This window comes from Scleropages formosus, chromosome 10 (genome assembly GCF_900964775.1).
Source record: "Scleropages formosus chromosome 10, fSclFor1.1, whole genome shotgun sequence".
NCBI lineage: Eukaryota > Metazoa > Chordata > Actinopteri > Osteoglossiformes > Osteoglossidae > Scleropages > Scleropages formosus.
The window spans coordinates 7,211,587-7,234,294 of NC_041815.1; the positions used below are offsets into that span (position 1 = coordinate 7,211,587).

At 50.5% G+C, this 22,708-nt stretch overlaps 1 protein-coding gene across 3 annotated transcripts in view; it reads left to right on the top strand.

The window, feature by feature from the left end:
• nectin1b (nectin cell adhesion molecule 1b) overlaps nucleotides 1–22,708 on the top strand; it is a 142,344-nt gene that overhangs the window by 14,157 nt on the left and 105,479 nt on the right. The window contains exon 1 of one of the 3 annotated variants that reach the window (XM_029255693.1): nucleotides 13,112–13,178. The exons of the other annotated variants lie outside the window; for them this stretch is intronic. The gene's annotated coding sequence lies outside the window, so the exon portion shown is untranslated. Of the gene's footprint in view, nucleotides 1–13,111; nucleotides 13,179–22,708 lie in introns of those variants that run through there. 3 annotated transcript variants of the gene reach the window in all.

Consider the following 22,708-nt stretch of genomic DNA (forward strand, 5'->3'; position numbering starts at 1 on the left):
CTACACCCTGACCCCCCCCCCAAACCCCATTAGCCCACTTTAAATTGCCCATATTTAACCTCCATTACTGGTTTTACTGTGGTTTTACAAGGGGAACATCTGTGGTTATAGCATTGTGACATTTTCCTGTTACCTAGACACATTTGTTGCCTCATCAAGGTCTTTGGGTTAAAATTCGGTGATCGGGATAGCCATGGTATGTTAAGTAATGATTACTGTGAAACATCTCTTTAATAATGGCAATGGAACACTCCAGGCTATCTACAATACCAACGACTGGGCATAGGTAGTTAAGGAATTGTATAAAAAGCATAGCAACAGTGTAAGCCATGAACTGGGGACACTCCAGTCATCAGATGTCAACTCATTTCGGCGAGATTGTAGAATGGCACCAGTGCCTCATTAAGACAGATGTTCCATCCTATTTCCTCTCATTACCATGCTGTAAACTTCTATTTTATGTAATTCAAAATACTGAAGATACAAAACACATTTGACTCCACATGTAATGCTGCACTAATTTCATTATTCATTCTGCCTACAGTCATAAAACTGCTGCATATAATGACTACATATTTTAATTCATTTAACAGACAATTTTTCTTCAACTGACCCCTTTGTCCAGGGTGGTTTAAAGGGCTAGGTATATATACTAAGCTACTTAAACAATGATTTATTAATTTGTGCAGCACACATTACTTTAGGAATTCAGGGTAAGCACCTTGCTCAGGGTACTACAGTGGGAATCAGGGTTTGAGCCCAGGTCTTAAATTGCAAGGCAGCAGCTCTAAGCACTATGTTACTTTATGTCCTATAAGGTAAACAGTTGCCCTAAAGCATGTCAGAAAAATACCCCCATACATAACAAAGCCTCCGATGTACAAAACAAATGTGCAGATGTGTAGACTCCTTTGGGTTTGCAGCAGATAGTGGTTAGAGCTGCTGCCTTTGTATCTAAAGGTAATAAGTTTGAATCCCTCCACCTGTCATCATGCCCTTGAGCAAGGTACTTACCCTGAATAATCAAGTTTTAAAAAAAAAGAATCCCCAGCTCTGTGAATGGGTACATTTTAAGTTGCTTTGGAGAAAACATGACCGTTGTACATTTTCCGACCACCGCTTCTGTTCTTTCAACACTTTGCACTTTTACATGAAATCAAGGGAGGGTTATATACCATAACTCAACCACCCGCTACCCTTTCTTTGAAGTGCTTTTCTGGGTTAAACTCCCTGCTTCTTCCTCAAGGAAGTTTGCTGCGTTTTCTCCTTGAACCTGGAATCGATGTACGGGCGTCGGGCTACATCTACGGGACGATGTCCTTCCCTCCGTCGGTTATTTCAGCATCAGCGTAGGGGCTGTTTCACGTGAATCGTCGGCACCTCAAACAGTACACATGATGGCCAACGTCAGGAGCAACTTGGATCTGCCCAGCATTTTTGTACTTGGCTGTGAGCATGACGGGACGCCGATCACGTGGAGGACCACACCGCTGGATAAACGTGTCAGATAAGAAGGCAGAATAATAAAAATCGTACCATTTGTATCCTCCAGGTGGTTCTCTTATGTTGTCAGGTACCTGTAAGTAATAACATGATTATTAATTCAAAATTCATGAGCGGTTTCAAGGTTTTCACAAGTGAGTTAAAATTGTATGGACAATATAGCCAGTGTGAATTGTACCTTAAAGGGGGAGTTTGCAATTTTTAATATCCGGACTTTTTATAACTCTTAAGTGTGCGTCAATATGACACCGTCTTTTCATCAGTTTTTTTTTCATAAAGAAGATAAAGCGTAACAAAGATTAAGCTACTCCCCGCTCATTCCTGTTCCTCTATTCAATGTCAAAACTCATTTTAAATGCTGTGTAAATACACCTCGCTGCTTTTCATGGCTGAAATAGGTGCTGTAATGATATTCTTTATCTCGGTAGTTTTTCTTTACTTTTTCGCGCCGCAAGAAGCAGGAGAATCGCAATGTAACAAATTGTACGGTGGGAGAAATGGCTTATAGGAAGAGTGAAAGTGTGCAGAAACAGAGCCATTATTGCGCCTGCTGTTAGTTTTACTTCCAGGGTTGTGTAAATCCGCGTACCGCATCAAACGGCGGCGAAGTCTCCAGCCGCCGGCCTTCTCGCCACCTCTTCGTCATCTTGTCTTCAAGGCCGACAAAGGACACCTCGCATTCTACGCACAGTTAAACACGGTACAACTGTGATAAACTTAAAAAAAAAGAAAAATTCAAATACAAATGCGAGTCATTCATGTGAAAACTGTCTGATACGCTGAGTCAGAATCAGGTAAGCGTCATTGAGGGTCCACGGTGTGGCAAGGGATGAACTTCCCCTCTAGGTGTGCGTGCAGAGGTGGTGCCGTCGCCTCTGGGCCGGGTATGCGGAGGAGAAGGGACGGCGCCGCGATTCCATGTGCCACGCTGGCGCTCGCACTAATAAGTTATGTCATTCTGTAGAGCCTGGATCAAGGCCTCGCTCCGTCTCTCAAAACTGTCAAGACAAATGGCCTGTTATCTGCTTAGTAAAATGAGCAGAACACTGCATGAAAGCTGCTTTTCATCTCTTTTATTGTCCAGTTTAAAAAGAAAAATTTAAGAAGAGTTTTTTTTTTTTTATAATAGCACATTCCAGCTGATGTGTTCCATGCAGTAAATCCAGTAAGGAGAGAGAAGTGGAAGTGTGGTGTCTTTAAGGTGCAGCAGGTGGCGTAGTGGTTAGAGCTGCTGCCTTGCACTTAAAACACCCACGTTCAAGTCCATTTTCCTGCAGTAGTGCTCCGAGCAATGTATTTACCCTGGATTGATAGAGTAAGATTACCCGGCTTAACATTCTCAAAACAGTGTTATTTATAAACATATAAATAGTTTAAAATTGCCACGTGTTACTTAATGCTTCTAGAATGTTATAAGAGCAGTGAATTCACAGGCATGAAACAAAGAGATGCAACCTCTTGCAAAGCGGTACAAAGTGTCCGATAAATGTCGCTCTTATGCATCGTTGGCTTCCTGCACGTATGATGATCCCAGCGTAGCGGCAGCACCCGGTTTCAGGCGCTCTCTTTCTGCAGCTCTTCGAGGACCAACTCGGACTAGCCTGAATTCGCACTTTGTAGCGACATGCTGCTCCTCCACCTCCTTACCCCAAGTCCTCGTCCGCACGTCCGCGGGACATCACCAAGAAGGCCCCCGGGAGCGTCCACCTGGCTGCCGCGTTTCATGCCTGGATATAGGATTGACCCGGAGGGACGTGGGGGCGGAGGGACCAGAAAGCGCTTTAAACCTGGGAAAGAAATCAATGGGTTGGCCATGTTCATTAGGCTGCCGTCCAAGTCCCTGTTGTGCTGTAGCATATGCCAAGAGTTACTGCGGGCGGGAGGTGGGGAGATGGGGGGTGTTTGTGGGCGGTGGGATTGACTCTTTTCCCCAGTTTGCCAAGTTACACAGACACACACACACACACACACACAGAACTTGGAGCAGCAGCTATCCTATGACCCCACATTCTGTTGTGCTTTATATGTCAGCTATAAATCTACAACCATAAGACACCATATTCTTTCTTGGAACAAATTTACCGTTTTATAGGCTGTTTCGTTTTATTCGTTTCGTGCAGCAGTCCTCTGGTCCAAATCCAAACGGCCGTTCAGATCGCCGACAAAAGTTCCAACGGTGAATCGCTCGGTTTTCACAACACCCTGCTACAAGTTCTACTGGACCGTCTGGGTTGACTGCATTAGGAAGTTGCTGTTAAATAAATTAGTTAATAGTTTACTTGCCAAGTTGTAAAACATGGTTTGCAGGTTTGATGGCTGGAAGGGCAGGAGGATTTCCGTTGCGCCTCAGCGGGGAAGAACGAGGACCGAGCGAGGGTGGCGGTGTTGAGATTGTGTAAATGGGCGACCCGACCGTGCTCCAGGCTCCAGCACCGTTAGAGATCGCCCTGGGAACGCTGGAACGGAAATGGCTTTTGCTAATAAAGCTTCGTTCAGCCCTTTCCAGGTTCTTTGGTCCTTTTGGCGTCCCGATGCGGGAGGCCGGTAAGATGGGGTCTTTAAAAGCGCCCCATCGCAACAGCGTTGGCCAACGAGGGTTGACGAATAAGCGAGTCTCTGTCGATGTGTCGGTTTTGCTCCGAATGGTAGGAAGGAAGGGCATCGAACTCCCTGGTTGGGACACCGAGGGGGAACACAACTGATTGGATTTGCGTGGCATGGGTAGTGGTGTTTATATTTTGCTCGTTTGGTGTTTTTCATTAATTAGCGGGATCCTGGGAAGATAAGGTTCTTTCACCCAGCGACGTTAATCCGAAGTGCTCGGTGGGCTGGAGTTTCAACGGGGGGTTCGTCCCGTTGATGAAGACTTGCGGTTTGTATAATCCGCGTTTGCTTTTTAGCTGCTTTATAATGTATTAATTCACTCGCGGTTTCTAGGCCGGCTCCTTGCTCATCATGCATTGCCCCCCCCCCCCCCCCCCAACCCCCTCCCCAAACACACTTCCCCCCGGCCCAACGCGTTACTCTGATTCGATGTGAGGGGCGTGGAGAGGGTATTTCTGTTCCCATGAGGATGATGCATTGGGAGTGAGGGAGGCACTGAAGCGTGTGGATGTGTCTGTGTGTGTGTGTGTGTGTGTAAGCGCTTTGCACCCAAGAGTGCACATGAGCATGCGTGTTTATGTGTTTTCAGGCCTGCAGCAGACACATCCTCACAGTTGCACACAGTCCCCCGCCCCAACCCCAAGCCACCCATGCTGACCCACTTTTCCCTCGCTCGGTCCACCGTTCCCTCTCTAATTGCCGCTTGCCACTCGGGGGCCATCTGTTCAGCTGGGGGCTGGTCACCATGGAGATGCTAGGGAGGCTTTTTGGATTTACAGGGTTCTGATTAGCAGAGGTGGGGGGGGGCGGCGGTTTTCGGCTCGTCGCGAGGTCGCCGGAGCGGTGCACGAGGACGGCGCTCCGTGCGGATCGGGCCGGTGACCCGCGCGTCCGGTCGGCCCGGCTCCGGGCGCGCGCAGCTATAGAGCGTCGTCCTCTCAGCGCCGCAAAGGCACGGAGCGCCGCTGCCTCGCACAGCACTCGAGCGTCCGCGGCACACGGGTAGAGACGGAGCCAAGTAAACGTAACGACACAAGCGAGCGGCCCGAGAGCCCAGCCGTGCCCCTGCTGTGCGGGAAGTTAAATCCCGTTGAATGCGTCGCTTGTCGGCGCGTCTTTTCCTGGCACGTAACGTGCTCCGGCGAATGACGGGAGCAGCCCGGGTTCAAAGACGCGCTTCAGTCGCAGTCGCTCCGTCCCTAGGAGTCTGTCTGCGTGCCTTTGCACCGTTTAAACACGTAAAATATTCCCATCAGCTGGCGCAGACCCTCACTGACAAATTGCGCACCCTGCCTATGATCAAAGAAGCTTTATTTCACCGATTGAGAGTGATCTTCATCCATCCCTGGTCTCGTGCTGCTCGTCCACTGGGAGTGTGTTTAATTTTTTATTTTTTTTTTTTTTTTTTTCCAAGCTATAAACCCTGTGGGGCATGTGTCACTTTTGTTTCAGTCCAGTTTTATTTCCATCATTTTGTAAACTGCCTTTATTCTGCAACTCTCAAGCTCCGAGTTCCCGATGGCCGTCTTTGTCCTCTCAGATGGTGTGAGTGTGTGTTACTTGATGGAGAATGATTGTTGGTGTGGTGGTCATATCATTTACAGGTCATCATTTAGCTGATGCTTTTCCGCAAAGCGACTTACAGCAAGCACTGATGATGTCACCTCAACTGTGCAGTCTGAATGCCAAGCTTGGCAAACACCTGAACATCTGAATCATCAACCCGAGCTACGAACGCCATCTTCTCTACCATTTCTAGCGACGTACAGCTTAAGGTACAGCCGAGTAATTTAACCGGAGCAATTTAGGGTAAGTACTTTGCTCAGGGGTACTGCAGCTGGAGGTGATAATCGAGCCTCCAACCTTTGGGTCCAAAGGCAGCAGCTCTACTGCTACGCAACCATCTGTCCCACATCATTGTCAATGGAGGACCATTTCACCATTTTGTCTCCTTGCCTAGATATTGGATTAAGCACCACGGGATGGGCCCCTGTGTTGTAAGATAAAACATTACCTCTGTGTGCTGGGCCTAGAACCACAACCCACTGCAGTTTCTACACCGGTATTTAGCTCTGTTGAGCCCACATATGCGTCTAAAGAGTTCATTTCTGGAAATAAAATGAAACCAGATGTCACCACTGTGACTCCCCTCACTAGCTGTTACGAATACGAGAGCCTCGGCGGTGATGCCCTACACGTGCGCCGCGTGTCCCGAAGGCCGCCCTGCCGTGAACGAAAGCGCGGCAGATACGCGCCGAATCGGATCGAGCAGCGCCGCGACGCCGCCGCCTTCCCCTCTTCCGCCGCTTCCGTCGGATCGTCGGCATCCGTGGTGGCGGCTTTGTTCTCCGCAGCCCGTCTTTCTGTTCTTCTCCTTGTTAGAGAAGAAACGGAGATGGGTGAGCGAGCAAACAAACAAACGAACGAACGAGCGAACACGCTGGCGCGAAGCACGACAGGCTGCACGGAGCTCGATTCCTGAGCGAACGGGGCGTAGCAGGTGAGACGTGATTAACGGGGGCTCCTGTCTCTCGGGCCCCCGATCACGCCGGCGGGGCTCGCGCTCGTCAGGTGCGTGGGAGCGTCCTTGGACTCTAGGCGGAAGAGTCAGCGGGATGGGGGCGGTGGGGGGACTTAGCCGGCGATGCCAGCAGCTCGCCCTGCCCTGCCCTTCCCTTCCATTCCGTTTCCAGGCGCACGCCCAGGGGCGGGGAGCCGGATTAGCCTCCCCTGGGGGATTAGCCCCACAATGGGGGCCCTTGTGTGAGGGAGGGGCGCAGGCGTCGCGGCAACAGGTGTGCGTGCAGCTGATGCCGGGCTTTGGCAACGGAGGAACGGCTCTCGAGCTCCGCGCTCACAGCCCATTTGAATGCAGGAGGCGTGGAGCCGAGACGTGATATTCGATACTCGCAATTCGAACCGCTCGTTATGAAAGTTTGTACACATCGATAGGAACATCGGCTCCGCTATGTCTTTGCACCCACACGTCGTGCCGATTCCGAAGGGTTGATTGATCGCCTGCCTCGCCCACCCACCCCCACCCTCGCTTGACTGCCGCAGCTGGAGACAAGGCTGTTATTATACCTGCTATTATACCTCCTAATGTTGCCCGTTGGTCCCATTGATCGGTGGCTTCATTTATTTGCATCGCGAACCCCGCGTGCATGTATCTGTGCTTCTTGGAGCGCGCTCTTCGAAACATTTTTCTCCATTGATGCTGCTTCGCATTGTTCTCATAGCAGTGGTCTGCGTATTCAGAGTTTATAATCAATAGAATTATAGGAATGCAGAAAGCACACCCAGAATGGTGAGATGCTGCCCAATTAAAAACGAAGAAAATGAGACCTATAAATAAGATGAAAGTCCGGATAAAAGCTCTGCCCTCCGAGCTCTGCTGGCCCGTGACTTTGACAGTTGCCGATGCCCGTGCGCCATGTACCTTTATCAGCGTGTACCAGGTGTTCATCATGTTAATTTCTCACCGCTTTGCTGCTCGGGTTATTCCTAGACGAATGAACGTTCGGGCACCGAGGGCAGGGATTCCCGTCATGAGCCGAAGGCTAAAGGTTCAAGCCCTCTGAGCCAATCTTGCTGGGATACCAAATCGTCTCGGTAAAAACAGTTGGCACCGTCAAACAGTGCAAATCAATTCATTTGCCCATTATGAATAACCTCTTCTTCATTTCAGGGTTGCAGTGGTCTGGAGCCTATCCCAGCAGTATAAGCTGTAAGGCAGGGTATGCTGTAGAGAGGTCAGTAGTCCATTTCTGGCAGTATCTCACGGGCACACATTTCTTAACTCTCACATACTCAACCCACATCAAACCTACAGCCGAGGAGCCGTGAGGCACCAGCGCTACCTGCTGTGCCACTTTGGAGCGAACGTGGATAAATGCATCCGGCAAGGAAGTAATTGTAGTTGTAATAACTGAGTTCCTGTGGCAAGTGCCTTCTGTTAGCGCACTGCTTACTCTGTAGGGGAACGGGCCATGGGGGTGGTGAGAGATGGCATGCTTGACACAGGGTGGGAAAGAAAGTTCTGCAGAGTGAAGTCATGGATGGAGCTAAAGCCAAACTAAGGGGATTATCTCTACATTCATTACATATCCATGGTCAGATTTCACAAGTGGAGTGGTGAGACAAAGCAGTTGGTGTGTAGCGGTTGCGTGGCACTTGTGTGAATCAGCATGGCACTGGGAGCGAGCACTCTGCGGGGCTCTTCCTTTCTTCCTTCACCCTTTCATAAACTGGCCCCTAGGGGTGATGTGAAATCGAACCTTCGCCAAGACATCACGCTGACCCTTGGCTTCCCGTGCTTCTGTCCACCCGGTTCTCTTATTTACTTTTTCCTTGTTCAGTTTTCTCCCCCGTCCACCCCCCACGTTCCACCTTGAGCTCAATTTTGGCCGTTGATGGCCTTCATAATTGCACTCGTGGGACTTCCAGTTCGGAGCTCTTCTCTTAAGGTTTTACTTGTTGTGGCGCACAGCTTCGCATCCCGCTTTTCCAGTCCAGCCAGTTGGACCACTCTGTTTATCTGATGGCGATAACAAGGCGGTGCTGCGTCCTCCCTCTACAAAGTAGTGGAGCGCTGTGATTTAGAGATGGCCTGTCCTGGGCCTGCTGCCGATTTTACGTGGTCATGTATAAATCTGTCACGTTGTGTAATTCGTTCTTTCTAGAAATATAAATGGATATGAGATTATGTTTTGAGACAATCCTTTCTGTTTAATCCACATTGTTGACTGTTTTGCATGTTTCTAGAAACTATCATATTCAGATTTGTCTCCTGGACTGGTGTGTTTTTTAAGGTAAGCAGTAATAGAATGTCAGTTTCTAGAAATCTTATACACACGCATTATGTCATTGATGGAGGTGTTACAGAACAGTGTCAAAATAATACATTTCAGATTAGATCGAAATGTTTTAAAATGTCTCTTGAATGGATCCGAATAATATGCAGCATGTTGAAATACATATTTTGAATTAAAAAAAAATAGAAAATTCCTCCCTTTTCCTTTTGTCAGCCACTTCTGCAGGGTCATGGTGGTTTGGGGCCAATAGTGTGAACTGTGTTCAGATATATCAGTATGTGGGTATGGATACGGGTTACTGAAGATACAGGTCTTCGATTTTAACCGCGTCTTTGTCTAGCTTAAATGCAAAATGATTTACTTGTAAATTCTGTTTTGTTGCCGTGTTTGTCCCAGAGCTTTTCCTCCTACTTGGCTCCCATTGTCAACTGATGGTTTTTGTTTCTGTGGGAATGGCGGACAGAGTGTCTGCAAGCTCTACGTTTATCAAGCTAATTGGCAGCTAAGCCCTGGACTCCTGGGACGCCACAAATTAAAATTATAGTTAGATAAAAGCTACAGTCTTTTCTGGCATTTGAAAGTGGGCCCATTTGAATAACAAACAACACTGTGTGCATAACGTGCAAAATCCATCAAATTTTAGTAAGCGCATATCCTGTGAAGGTTACGCCGGTCTTGAGCCAGTCCCAGTTTATAAACCCCGGTCGGGAGGGCGGCGCATTACGGTGCAGAGAAGCTGGATCGACGGCAGATCAATCCAGGTGAACGGAGAACATTCCCTGGGTCCTACACGCAACCTTCAGCGCTGGACTTAACTCAGTGAACCCACTGAGCCTTTTTCCAGCCTAGGAAATAAACTAAAGCAATAAAACTAAAGATCGTTCCAAGAAGTAATGATAAGCAAATTGATTTATTAATTCTTTAGATGAAGGAAAGACCTGTTATTAATTACAGTCGTGTAATGTCGAAAATATAAAGGCCTATTAAAATTATTTCCGCGTCTTATTTTTTATGGCAGGAACATCATATTTCAACCACTTTGAAGACAGCTTAATCGTGACTTTCTGGTCGGCTCTGTAGCTCAGGACTTTAAATCAAAACCTCGAGCTTGTTTTCGTCGATTCCTCTTTGGTTGTTGAGGTGCAGCCTTAATTCGTGTTGATTTTTTTTTTTTTTTTTTTTTTTTTTTTTTTTTACATGATTTGGAAATTGTTTATTTTGCGCTTTTGGATCCTTCGAAAATATTAGCATTTATTTCGATTTCACCCCCCCCCCAATCTAGTCATGTGGACTTTTGAAGAGGCGCTATGTGTCTTTACGGTCTTGAGATGTTCAAAGGATTCTGCTGTACGGAGACGGTCCTAACAAGGAGGCGTCGGTGATCGAACGAAACATCCAAGCCGTCCTGGTTTTATTTTTTTATTTTTTTTAATTTTTTTTTTTATTTTTAAAGATTAAGGAAAAAGATGAAAGGCACTCAACGGAGGTTTGAATTATTTATCACCTTAACATATGTATCCTGGTTCGCAATTAGTTCCTGTGATTTTGATGAGCGATTAGTGGCTAAACGGTCCTGAAAGGACTGGCTGCTGTCAGGCTAATTGGACGTAGTTAGCTGCACCTCTGTATTTTAAACTTCTCCATGTCTGTCATGTCGCTGTTGCACTTCTTTGGACTCTTTGACAAGTTCTTCGTGATTTTGCCATCCTTGTTTTTTAAAACGGTAATTGTTTTAAGGGTGTTGGTGTTGAGATCCAAAGAATCCTGGAGATTCAGAACGACTGGGGTTGGAGTCACTGCTCTTTGTAAGTAGCAGCTGTACAATTAATGTTGTTTTTCTTCGTCTAGCTCCTGCTTCTCTGCGACTGGAAGCAATTTTGGCACGTTGGACCAATAAGCAAAAATCCTGAGCATCTGAAACAACCACGCACACATGGAAAGACCTCACTTGTACATTTGCGAACGCTCTGCTCCCAGTGAGACTAACACAGACACACGGGCGGACCGTTTCCGTGGTCTATGATTAATGTGCACAGCGGTGGCTTGTCTTGAAGCGATGCAATGCAGCCATTAGAAGCAGTCCCATTAGCAGCGTCCAGGAAGGATAGCGCTCTATCATAGCGGCCTCGTGGAGCTCTCTGTACGGACGTTGCTTTCACTGAAATCGTTGAGTGTTGAGTTGAGGATTTTTTGCGCTTTTCTTGGATTCAGTTCTGGTGGCATACACACGCGTATTGAGTCATTGCTTAGTGATCTTGCGTGCCCGTCTTGCGGGGGGTCGATAAGGTCAGAGATGGGGATGCGGGGGCATACGCTGCGACACAGTTTCCTGCCAGCAGCCCACCCCTACCACCCTCCATCCCCAGCAGCTCCGAGAGAGAAGACGGAGCCTTATCTGAGAGTCAGGAGCTCGCTGATTGATTTCCCAGCCAGGAAACAATCCTTGACGGCGATGTTCCTAATTATGCTTCACCGCAGAGGGTAAATATAGAGAAATGAGGGGATTCAAAGAACGCCTTTGTAAAGGAGAAATGGGGGGGAGTTCCTCGAGGAGAAAGTGTTTACTGATTGCTTGCGTTGACACCACCCACCCCCTCCTTGATGAAAGCTTCCCTTACAACATGTGTGGCATTATGAACTCAGTAAATAAAAGCCAGGATTTATGGTGTAGCAAAAACACACTTTTTGGCACACATGTTAAATATGGGTTAATGGGCTTTCTTCACCCCTGCGCTGTTTCCCCTGTGGAGCTCGAGGGTCTCTCTCTGCCTCTTTCCGTCCTTCCTCAACGCAGAGTCCACAGTGGTGCCGTTAAGATTGCTTTTGGGTTGCGCTCTTTCCTTTTTTACCGTGGTCTTTGGTGTAGGAGACAGCAGCTGGCTCACATCCTTCACCATAGAAAAGCATGAGGGAGAGGAGTTGAGCATCGCCGGGCGGGGAGTCCTCTCGCCCCGGAGGATGCTCATCATCGAATGGGGTCGCCGATCCCATCACCGCCGCAGCTTCATCTCCGCAAGCCCCGATACTGTGGGTGCCAGAGGTTGCCACCGTTTTCCCCTTCGGAAACCGCAGAGACAACAAACTATTACTAATTTCATTAAATGATGGTGAGTGTGAAATGTGTATACCTGTAATCTTTGCAAGTGAGATGAAAGCATCTGCCAAGTAACTAAATTAATAAAGGTGTCGGGGATCCTTTGTCTACGCGGCTGGGATGCAGGGGGTTTGACGCCTTCTTTAGATGAAACTTGAATTCTAATTAATTTATTCTATTAATTTCTACGTTTTTCTTCATTAACTCTGCCACCAGTGGGCTAAGGGCTACAGCAGAAATTAGCTGCTAAATGACAGCCGTGGTATTGCGGTGGGGACGGACAAGTGCTGTGGAGTATGTTCATAGAGATAAGGCCGCGTGGACCTGTGAGCTTGAGAGGCGAGGTACAAATGGGGTGATGGGATTGCAAGTGATGCACGTCTGTGTGTGTGTGTGTGTGTGTCTTATGAGGGTTGAAATAAGATAATTTTTTTTTTTTTTTTTTTTTTGGTGTCCAGTGTTCTTATGGTGTGTTTTTTTGTAGAACTGGGGTCAGAATCTGTAAAAAAGTTTTTTTTTTTTCGGTGCAGAAACAGATGATAAGTAAACTGGGGCACAACAGATGGAAAGCAAAAAAATAATGTTTTTTTCTAATTCCTCCAGGGGAAAGAATGTGATGTTGCAAATTATTTAATCGCCCCGACGTTGGTCAGTGCCTTGTTTCCAAATTAAGCCCATTTTATGGTTAATATCCTTCTCTGAATACTATCAGTTCTGGCACAATAAGATGAATCAGTTGGCCATTGCGGGGTTAGATATGCAGCTACGGTAAGAAATAAACTCCTCCTGGACAATTTGTGCCGTTACGCTTTTCTTGCTTTTTGAAAACAAGTTTTTTTTTCTTCTTTTGAACGTCTTGTCGTGGCATACAGCTGAGGACAGCTTTGGCACACGCACCGCCTGGTTAGAGGGTTAACGACGCCACTTGGCCGGTTTCTCGATCTGGCTGGGCGCGCCGTGCCGTGATGACATTTATGGTCGTCACCTGGGGGCGGGGGAGGGAGGGGGAGGCGTTCGGTCATCCTCCGCTGACCTGGAAGCGATCCTCCCCGGGCTCCCGGGTTCCCCGAGCAACGCCGACGTATTGGTCACCACCGCGGAAAAAGGCTTCGCGGGTGATGGCGGATAGGGGGTGTGACCCTCATCCGATGGAACACGTTAAGGTTAGCGCGTCGAAACCCCTAACCAGCCTCCCCCTTCTATTCTGAATGAATAGCGTTGTAAGAATCAGCACATTTTTTTTTTTTGTGGTTTTATATTCAAATGACCCAGAGCTGGGAAGGCCCATCTGTCCCGTTTCTTTGAACACCAGTGTTTTCATGTGCTGTAAAGCAGCTTTTTTGATCATCGATATGTGTTTGAAAACACTCAGCTCTTGGGGTGCTGAGGAGAGAGCTGGACTCTGGAATTCTCCCTCTAGCCCTGGTTGTGCGCACGTTTCTGTCCTTTGTCCGCCGTCGCTCTCGTCGGTCCGCGTCGGGCTCCGTCCGTCGAGCCCGCTGAGCCGCCGCCGTCGACCTCGCGTTGTTTCCGGGGCGCGCGCGTTTTATCTGCTGCGGTGGGTTGCTGGGGATGTGTACCTCTGCAGTGGAGCAAATGGAGGCCACACACACACACAAGGGGCAATTGCCAGGTGCCAGGGACTCCAACGCCTGGCAGACAAGCCTCGACAAGCCTCGATAAACCCGGGAAGTGGCGCTGAGCGAAGGGCAGTTCTGCGGGCGCCGCTCAGACACGGACCGGTGCCAGAACTAACGCGCGCACGCCGGCCCGAATCGAGCCACGAGGGACAGCCGTCCATCCCCAGCTTCCGCCTGTCAGACGGAGCTCGCTCTGGAGTGCTGCCAGTCCTGGGAGGCACAGCTTGCGTTGGGTGTCTTCCTGCATGCGTACACACACACACACACACACAGAGAGAGAGAAAAACACCTCCGAAACACAACAGCATCGCTGTGTTCAATTATCATTATGAGGGCTTTAAATTTACACGCTTGCGACTCTGTGTTGGGGAAAGTTGTGCTGCACAGAAACCGTAAAGGTCATCACGTCTCTGCCTTTCGCCACGTGTCGCAAAAGGAAATAACGCGCGTACGTATACGCTATGTTTGTTTTCATACTTGCTTCGGGAGTATAACGCACCGTGCTGGACAGCGCCGATACCGCGCCCGCGGGTCCCTGTAAAACGCACGGTCCTTTTCCCCCATAGCGGCGTTGCGTCCGAAGCCTGCGGTGTTGGGGGTTTTCATAGCCGAAATAAAGTGAGTTTGCTGTGCGGGTTGCGTAAGCACCGTGGTACACGTCAGTCACGCTTGTTTACAGTACATCCGTTGAGTGGTGGACAGAGCAGCACGCTCGGGACAGGAGTCCGATGGGCCCGATTCGCACCGGGGACGCGAAGGTCGCGCCGTCGACCCTGATCCAAACACAGCCGGGCAACCGGGGGGTCGCACCGCTTGGCGTAGCGCGTCATTACTTATTTAGCTTGGGGATGCTTTAAACGCGGATCCCCGGTGACTCGCGTGGCGTACAGATCCGAAAGCTTGCGCCGCTTGAAGACGACCCCCCGCAACCTTGCCGGGCTCACGTTCTGCGAGCGTCTTCGCGTGCGAGGTGTGCGTTTGCGGGACAGCGATCGGCTCGTCGTCTCCCTCGTCCCTCACGCACGAAGGCGGTGCCGACGGGGAAGGAGCTGCACGATGGCCGACGGTCGCGGCGTGGTGCGCGACGAGGGCGATGATGACCAGGGGGGATGATGGCGGTGTGGGGTGTGTGATGTGGGGAATATGATGATGAGCGCGATGATGGTGATTTTGGGGGAGCTGCTGCGGTGTGCGGCGATTAAGGGGCTGAGAGTTAGTAGAGCCCTCGCCCACAGCGGGGCGCCGCGCACCCCTCCCTCAGCCGGCGGACGGATTTCGGGGGCGTAATAACACACAGAATTCCGTGCGAGGGTGGAGGCCGAGGGATGGGGGCTCTCGTTGTGGGCACATGTGAGCTAGCGAAGGAGGAGAGCTCCGTCATGGGTGTTCTGGCCCCCGGCCTCATGCGGTACTGTGGGTAGCGGAGCAGCGTGGGAAGTCACGTCGAATGGTGTTCAACTGATGTGGGGGTCGCAGCCCAGAAGATGACAGCTCCGCATGAGACGGGGGGTTGGTGGAGCGGTCTTGCAAGCCATCGCCCGAACACCGTTTCTCGCAAAGCGTGTGTGGAGATGATGGCCGATGCGGCGGCGCGACCGTTTTGGAAAGTGAGTTCTAACGTTATTTATTGTCCAGCAATGCATCAGGGATTGTGCCGGTTGCCAAGATCCCTTGTGCGTATTATTTTAGCAAAAGAATTTACACATAACAATAGTTTCAGTGACCTCTGCAATGGCTGTTTGAAATGAGTAGTTATTATAAAGAGCCTTTCAATCTGGTTTATGTAACGTGTGCGTTGAGAGGACTGTTTGAAAAAAAAAAAAAATTAAAAAAAATCCCGTGCTAAGAAAATGCAATTTCTATTTTTCCTTCCTTTTAATGGAATGAAAAACAAGCTGGCACTTTAAGATCGGTGGTTATTAATCACCTGTCGAAAGAAATAAAACAAACAATCGAGCACGTTCGGAAAACACGGCGAGCGGAGCGAGGGAAGTGTGTCGTAGGACGGTTTGGGCCCCGGTGCGGATTTGCTAATCGCCCGAATATGTCAACATTAAGATGAATCATAGGAGAGCATCACGAAGATTCTTTCACCCCTTGAAATGCGCATGCGAGCATATCGTCCTCCCCGCCGGGCCTTCATCGTGGGTGAGAGGCCTGGCTGCGGCCGGCCGGAGGAGGCGGAGGAGGAGGAAGGCACAGCGAGGGTGATCCCGCCACAGCTTTCTTCCATTTTTCCAGACTGCAGCAGCAGCAGCAGTGCTGATTTTTTTTTTTTTTTTTTTTTTCCCAGAAAGCTTTGCCCACCCCTCCTCCCGCCCGCCCGCCCGCCCGCCCCCAGAGTGCTCTGTTAGGTTTGCTGTCGGACGTTTTAAATAAATAATGGGGCTGCACGCTTACTGGATGACAGCGTGGCGTTGCAGATCTCATGTTCCCCCCCCCCTCGTCTTCGGAGAGTCTGCCTTCGCGCTACGAGAAAGACGTGGGCCTCCTCGCCGTTTTCTCTCCTCCGGTTCGCCGCCCAAAGCCTCGCCCTCAGCGCCTCGTGCCAGCATGACCCCTTTGGCGAACATCGTGTTTTTGCATTTCGTTAAATACCCTGGCAGCGTTGGCCAGAGAGGGGGCGCAGTGGCGCAGTGGATTGGACCAGGTTGTGCTCTCCGGTGGGTCTGGGGTTCAAGTCCCACTTAGGGTGCTTTGTGATGGACTGGCATCCTGTCCTGGGTGCGTCCCCTTGTGCCCTGTGTTGCCGGGTAGGCTCCGGCTACCCGCAACCCCGTATAGGACAAGCGGCTTCAGATGATGGTGTGTGTGTGGCGATCGCAGCGGTTGCTTCAGGGCAGCAGAACCTCAGAGCGACTCTTAGTTACTGTCTTCATTTAGCTACAGCTTTTCTCCAAGCATAAGCCGCTTACGGTGATTTCACTCATTTATACAGCAGGGTAAATTTTACTACGTCAGTTCAGGGTAAGTGGAGGCGCGGTGGTGCAGTGGGTTGGACCGGGTCCTGCTCTCCGGTGGGTCTGGGGTTTGAGTCCCTCTTGGGGTGCCTTGCGATGGACTGGCGTCCCGTCCTGGGTGTGTCCCCTCCTCTTCTAGCCTTCTGCCCTGAGTTGCTGGGTTAGGCTCCGGTTCCCCGTGACCCCGTATGGGACAAGCGGTTCAGAAAGTGAAAGTTTGGAGTAAGTACCTTCCTCAGGGGCACTACAGCAGGAGGTGGTCATTCAAACCCAGGTACTTGGAGTACAAGGCCGCAACTCTAAACACTACGCCACCTGTTGACCGCAGAGATTCCGCGAGAGCTGTGTTACTGCAACATACTTGTAAGGGTCCATTTCTTGAGCGCACTGTGACATTATCACTGCACCTTCCCCTTTTTGGCATGAAACGACAAAACGGCTGAGAATGGACTTCTCAGTAAAAGTTTAAGTGTGAAGCGGGAGGGTAAAGGTTTACTTCCTCCATGACCCGCTCTCGAAGCGCAAGCGCGTGCTTCTCGGGCGCGGTCGCGGTCGAGGCGGCTCCGTAGAGGCGGCTCTGCCGCATCAAACCCCTCGAAATCGTCCGACTTCCCAGCGATTTCGCTACAAAGCGGGAACGCTCTATTTAGCTGTCCCGCCGATGGCCCTTTCCGCCGACATCCTCTGGCAACGCGTATGATTAATATTTTTTACTGCGTTTTTGCGGCGCGCTTTCGGGGGAAAGGCGGTGTGCTGGAGCGTCAAATATTCACTCCCGATTCCAAATGTTTCTCTGCCTTGAGGGCGAGGAGTGTTGTGCAATTATGTGTGCGTCTGTGTGTCCCCACACGTGTGTAAGTGGGTCATACGTGCACACTGCTGACAGCAGCTCACTGGTAAATGTGGGTGTATATTTATACTGTATATACGGCGGTGTTTTTATTGCGAAGCCAGCAGGATCTTGTCGGAGAGCGACGACCCTTCGGCTTCCTTTTATTCAAGGTGACATGCCCTGTCTGTCTCTCTCTCTCTCTCTCTCACACACACACACACACACACACACACACACACACACACACAACAGCATGGCTGAAAAGCGATCAGTCGAACCCCTTACGCAGGGCCACCGCCACGCCGATGGCTGTCAAGATGCTCTCTGGGGGCCTTCTGGCGGCTCGGCCAGCTTTACCCTGGTACTCTGCCCTTTTCAACTGGCCCTCGCTAGACTCCGGCTCCCGCTCCGAGATCCTGAGCAAAACTATCCGGCAAACTGAGGTAGAGAAAAATAAACCCGCAGCGCTTCTGCTTTGCATAATGCCGGCTCAGCATCGCGTTATCGGCAGGGCTACGTGCCGGCGTACGGCCGAACACGCACGTCTCCCACCCTCGGCCCGTGCCGCTCTCGATCGCGATGGCGCGGTGCGTCCCGAGGGTAGTGCCCTCTCTCGGTGTGATCACACACACACACCGCTGTGTGTCCTTTCGGGGGCTGGGGCTTCGGGAGGATTAGCCGGTTCCTGTAAGCCAAGGAGTGTGGGTGGCGGTGGGGAGGGGAGGGGAGGGCACAGGTCTGAATTGCTCTCTGGGAGGCCTGAGTGACACTTTGCAGGAGAATAATGATAGTCTCGCGTTCAGCCTGCCGTTGCCCCTGACCGAGGAGGCAGACGGAAGGGAGAGGAGAGCCAGTCTGGAAGGGTGGAAGGGTGGTACCGCGGTACACTGTATGTTCCTCCATCGCATTACCGCCGTGCTGCGCAGACGGAAAACGAGCGTTTGTGTAATATTTCATCGGCACTTCCTAATTAAGTTGATTAAATTATTCTACACCCCCAACCCCAACCCCCGTCTGCATTGCATGAATAAACCAAAGATTTCATTCCGCCTGCTCCTCAAGGATATTTTCTGCCGCTTTGCTTCCGTAATGCGGCTCCGAGCCGAGCGCCGACGCTCGCATGAAAATTTGATGCAGTTTACGGTTCATTCCTCCTCATAACCGCGCTCGGCCAAAACAAGTGGCGCGTCGGCGCTCCCTCTCCGAGCTACGGCAGCAGCGGCCTCCTGCTTCCTGTCCTCGACGGCTAGAGCGCTGCTCACGGAGCCGGACTCTGAGAAAGCCGGCGGGGTACGAGGAGCGACACGTGACCGAGGGACTGGCGAGCGACGCTCGGCCGCCTTCCTCCGTGTACTTCTGGTGTCTCCCATCTGCCGGAGGGAGCAGCCTTTCGCCGCGGTGCCCATCTCCTCCCTCTGTTGACGGCATTGCACGGTCACGTGACCCTCCTGCTCAGTGCCGAAACCTCCCGCGGCCGGAAATAGCGCCGCCACTTTGATTGTCGCCATTTAGGCCGTCTTTATTGGTGCCGGATCGACTCGCAGCCCGCCGCTTGTATCCAGGTGAATATTGACTGACGGTTCAGGCTAAGCACCTCCCCCCAAGGGCACGGGCAGCAGCTCCCTTTCCGGGGATTTAAACTGATGTGTTCTTCAATTTTCTCTCCTTTTTCCCTCACTGCAATTATTTTGCTCGTCTCCGGGGTTCTCTTTTCTGAGAACGTGAAAACAGAAACGTGTCCTGAAAGCTGAGTTAGAGCAGCAGATGTCTTGTCTGGGAATTTCACATGGTGTAGTGGGTGCGCACGTCGGGGGGGGCTTTGCTGATGTCACCCAGCCGTTGGCCACAGAGGAGGCGACACATTTACATTTATTCATTTAGCTGACACTTTTTTCCAAAGCAACTTAACAATGTTAAATTACTTACTTGAATTTATTTGCTTAGCAGACACTTTTCTCCAAAGCAACTTCCAGTGAACAGTATGTAGTGTTATGAGCCCACACACCTTATTCACGGTGGTGACTTACACTGCCAGATACACTACTTACGCTGGGTCATTCATCCATACATCAGTGGAACATGCTCTCACACTATGGGGGAACCTGAACAGCATGTCTTTGGAGTGTGGGAGGAAACCAGAGCACCCAGAGGAAACCCACACAGATACAGGGAGAACATGCCAACTCCACACAGACTGAGCAGGGATGAAACCCATGTCCTCTCACACTACCCAGGCACAATGAGACAGCAGCGCTACTCACTGTGCCACCCATCTGTAAATACTTATAATCATTTACCCATTTTTACAGCTGGGTAATTTTTACTGGAGCAGTTTAGGGTTAATATCATACTCAAGGGCACTACAGCTGCAAGTGGGATTCAAACCTGCAACCTTTGGATCCAAAGACAGCAGCTGTAACCACTCTTCTACCAGCTGCCCTGCCATGGCCTGGAGGGCTTACAAGGGGGATGTGGGGGGGGTCCCCGCTGTCTCGAACATCCTCCCGCAGGTGGTTCCACCTCCTCATCCCTTTCTCTTGATGCAGCAAAGCCTCTCCATCAGACGCCGCCTCCGCCGCGCTTTTCCCAAGGCCTCTGCGTCCACGTGCGGCATCCCAGGGTGGCTGGAGCTTTTGAAGGTCAGCGGGACAGTGCCTCGAGAAGACGGAGCGGCCGAAGAGCAACCCTTATCGCGTCGGCCTTGAGGGGGGAGGATCTTTATCGGCGCTGATGATGGCTGCCATTGCGGGCTCCTCGAGAGCGGATCTTTCTGTGCCGTGCGAAATCACCGACGGGGCCGGAATGCTAATTCTGCCTCCCTGCAACAAAACCGTAGGGACATGCCTTCTCCCCACAAACACAAACAGAGTCAAGAGTACAGCGAATTTTTTCTTGTTTTTTTTTCCAGGGCCGACACTAGGGGTCGAACAAATATTAGTAATGGTACTCACAAGTTCGACTTGCTTTCTCGTGCCCGTTTTTTCCACCTTGTTAATTGTTTTCCTGAGGTCAGAAGCGTTCCCGTTTATTCAGAACGTGTGAATATTTTCGAGGAGAGTATCTGCAGATGGGCAAAGATCGCACTCTGTTGCTCTGGAAAGTCACCGCGAAACATTTTCTTCTAATTCTTGCTGGATATTTACCCAGGATCACGCTTTGTTTCGAACGCGGCAATATGAGGTATAATAGCCAGATAAATCTGTTGTAAGCGTCATTGTCGTGTTGAGCCGGCGGCCCCCCAAGGTTTAATTGCTCGGTCCTCTGCGTGCATTTGTTTACTTTATCAGCAACGTGCCGTGGGTTTTCTCCGCATCCTTGAAACGAGCCTTTTGCCCAGGAAAACAACGCTACAGATGGCATTCAACTTGAAACTGATAAGGTTCAGCGGAATGGCTCGCACTCGGAAAAACAAAAACAATTCGTCTAGAGTGTAGTCGGATCTTGGCGTTTCTCCCGTCCATCCATGCATTGTCAATGGCCGCTTGTCCAGCGGAGGATCGGGCTGGTCCGTAGCCTATCCTTGATGGATAGAGCAAGAGGCAGGGTACTCCCTGCGTGGGATGCCAGTCTATTGCATGATTTCTCGCTCTCTGTCTCACACACACACGAGGCAATTTAGACTCGCCGATCCATTTGAAGCACACCTTTGGAGGAAATTGGCTCACCTAGAGGAAGCCCGCATGAACACGGGGAGAACATGCAAGCTTCACACAGAGCTGGCTCCAAACCCGCATCCGAACTCGCGGCTTAGGCGCCGTGAGGCACTGGCGCTTCCTGCTGCGTCACAGTGCCGAGCCCCACAGAACCCAAGGCGAAGCGGCACGATGGCTGCAAGGCATAGCAGCTCCGTTCCTTTGCCTCGCCCGGGACTCCGTTGCTGAGGGTTGCTTCGTCGCGATGTCTGCCTTTGCCTGAATGAGACCGCACCGGCGGGAACAGCGGCGCCGCAGCCCAAGCCTACTTGACATCGGAGGCCACGCCCACACTCGCTGGCTGATTGCTCGACGCTAATTACCGTTAATGCGCGATCAGAGCAAACGGCTCCTTTCTGTGGAAGTGGGACCCATGCAGGTCCCACTTGTCTCCTCACTAATCTGTTTACTCTTGCTTTTATGGACACAGGCCGCACAACCTACGGTCTCACCTGCCAAAACGTTGTGTAATTATGCAGGGCGGTGCGATGGGGTGCGCAGCCAAACGACACTCTCGCGTTCGACTGGTACGAAGCGGCCGAGCCAAAGTGGCCGCCGGGCCGTCTCCGCGCTCTAGTACCAAACGGCCGTCGCCGTGTTCAGGAACGGGAAGAAGCCAGCGCGTTTCGCCGCGGAGACCGTCTCCGCCACGCTTTCTATCCGACGTGGAGCTGCGGGTCTATGGAGCCAGCTGGACAGAGGATCCCGAGTCTCCCGTGGGAAACTAGGAGGGGGCCGCCCGTCCTGTGCTAACTCTGTCGAGAAGGATATGTGTCCAAAATAATAGACTGCATATTAGACATTAATTTCATTAGTTTCACCGATCAGTAACGTGATGCCAACGGCGAATGATTTTCCACCATTTAAATTGTCAGATCCAGTCCGTTAGAGAGAGCCTTTCTCCGTGTCATTCAAATCCCTTTTTATTATAATCTCGTAGCATCGGTTTGGGAGGTTAGCGGTTCGCGATGAAGAACGGAATCAGGTCATTATTTGCGGCGGAGTGCTTCTTGCACCTCTATAGAAAGCCCTTACGCAGCTGGGCTTTCGGTAAAAGCCTTGTGTTTTGGGAGTGCACTTTAGCTATTTGATATTTGCAGCAACAGCGAGATAAGCGCCCCCATTTTCGATGAGGCGTCTTTGATCGTGACAGAAGCCTGTTTCACAAGACCGAAATTATCAGATTCTGTGCGCTGATTGTTTGAAAGGACCTCTGGATTGCATGCCTGTGGTGATACCTTTTTATCTCCGTTAAGGTACATACATATACGTGACATTTTGCATCCCGCTAACAAATAAAAAGCCTCCCCGTGTGGCAAGGGATGACACGAAGAGGTGCAAATCGACTTCCTTAAACACGCAGCTATAAAACAACATCTTCCCCAGCCGACATACCATGAGGCTTGTTTTTTTTTTTTTTTTTTAATCTCATCTTTGTACTTCTCCTATTAGAAACAGCATAATATTTTTTATTTTTTGCGATCCGAAAATACACATTTAGGGGTTTATCTTATCGGGTAAGTTTCTGTGGCTTGTCAAATGAGGCTTCTCTTGTACTTTTAGGGAGTG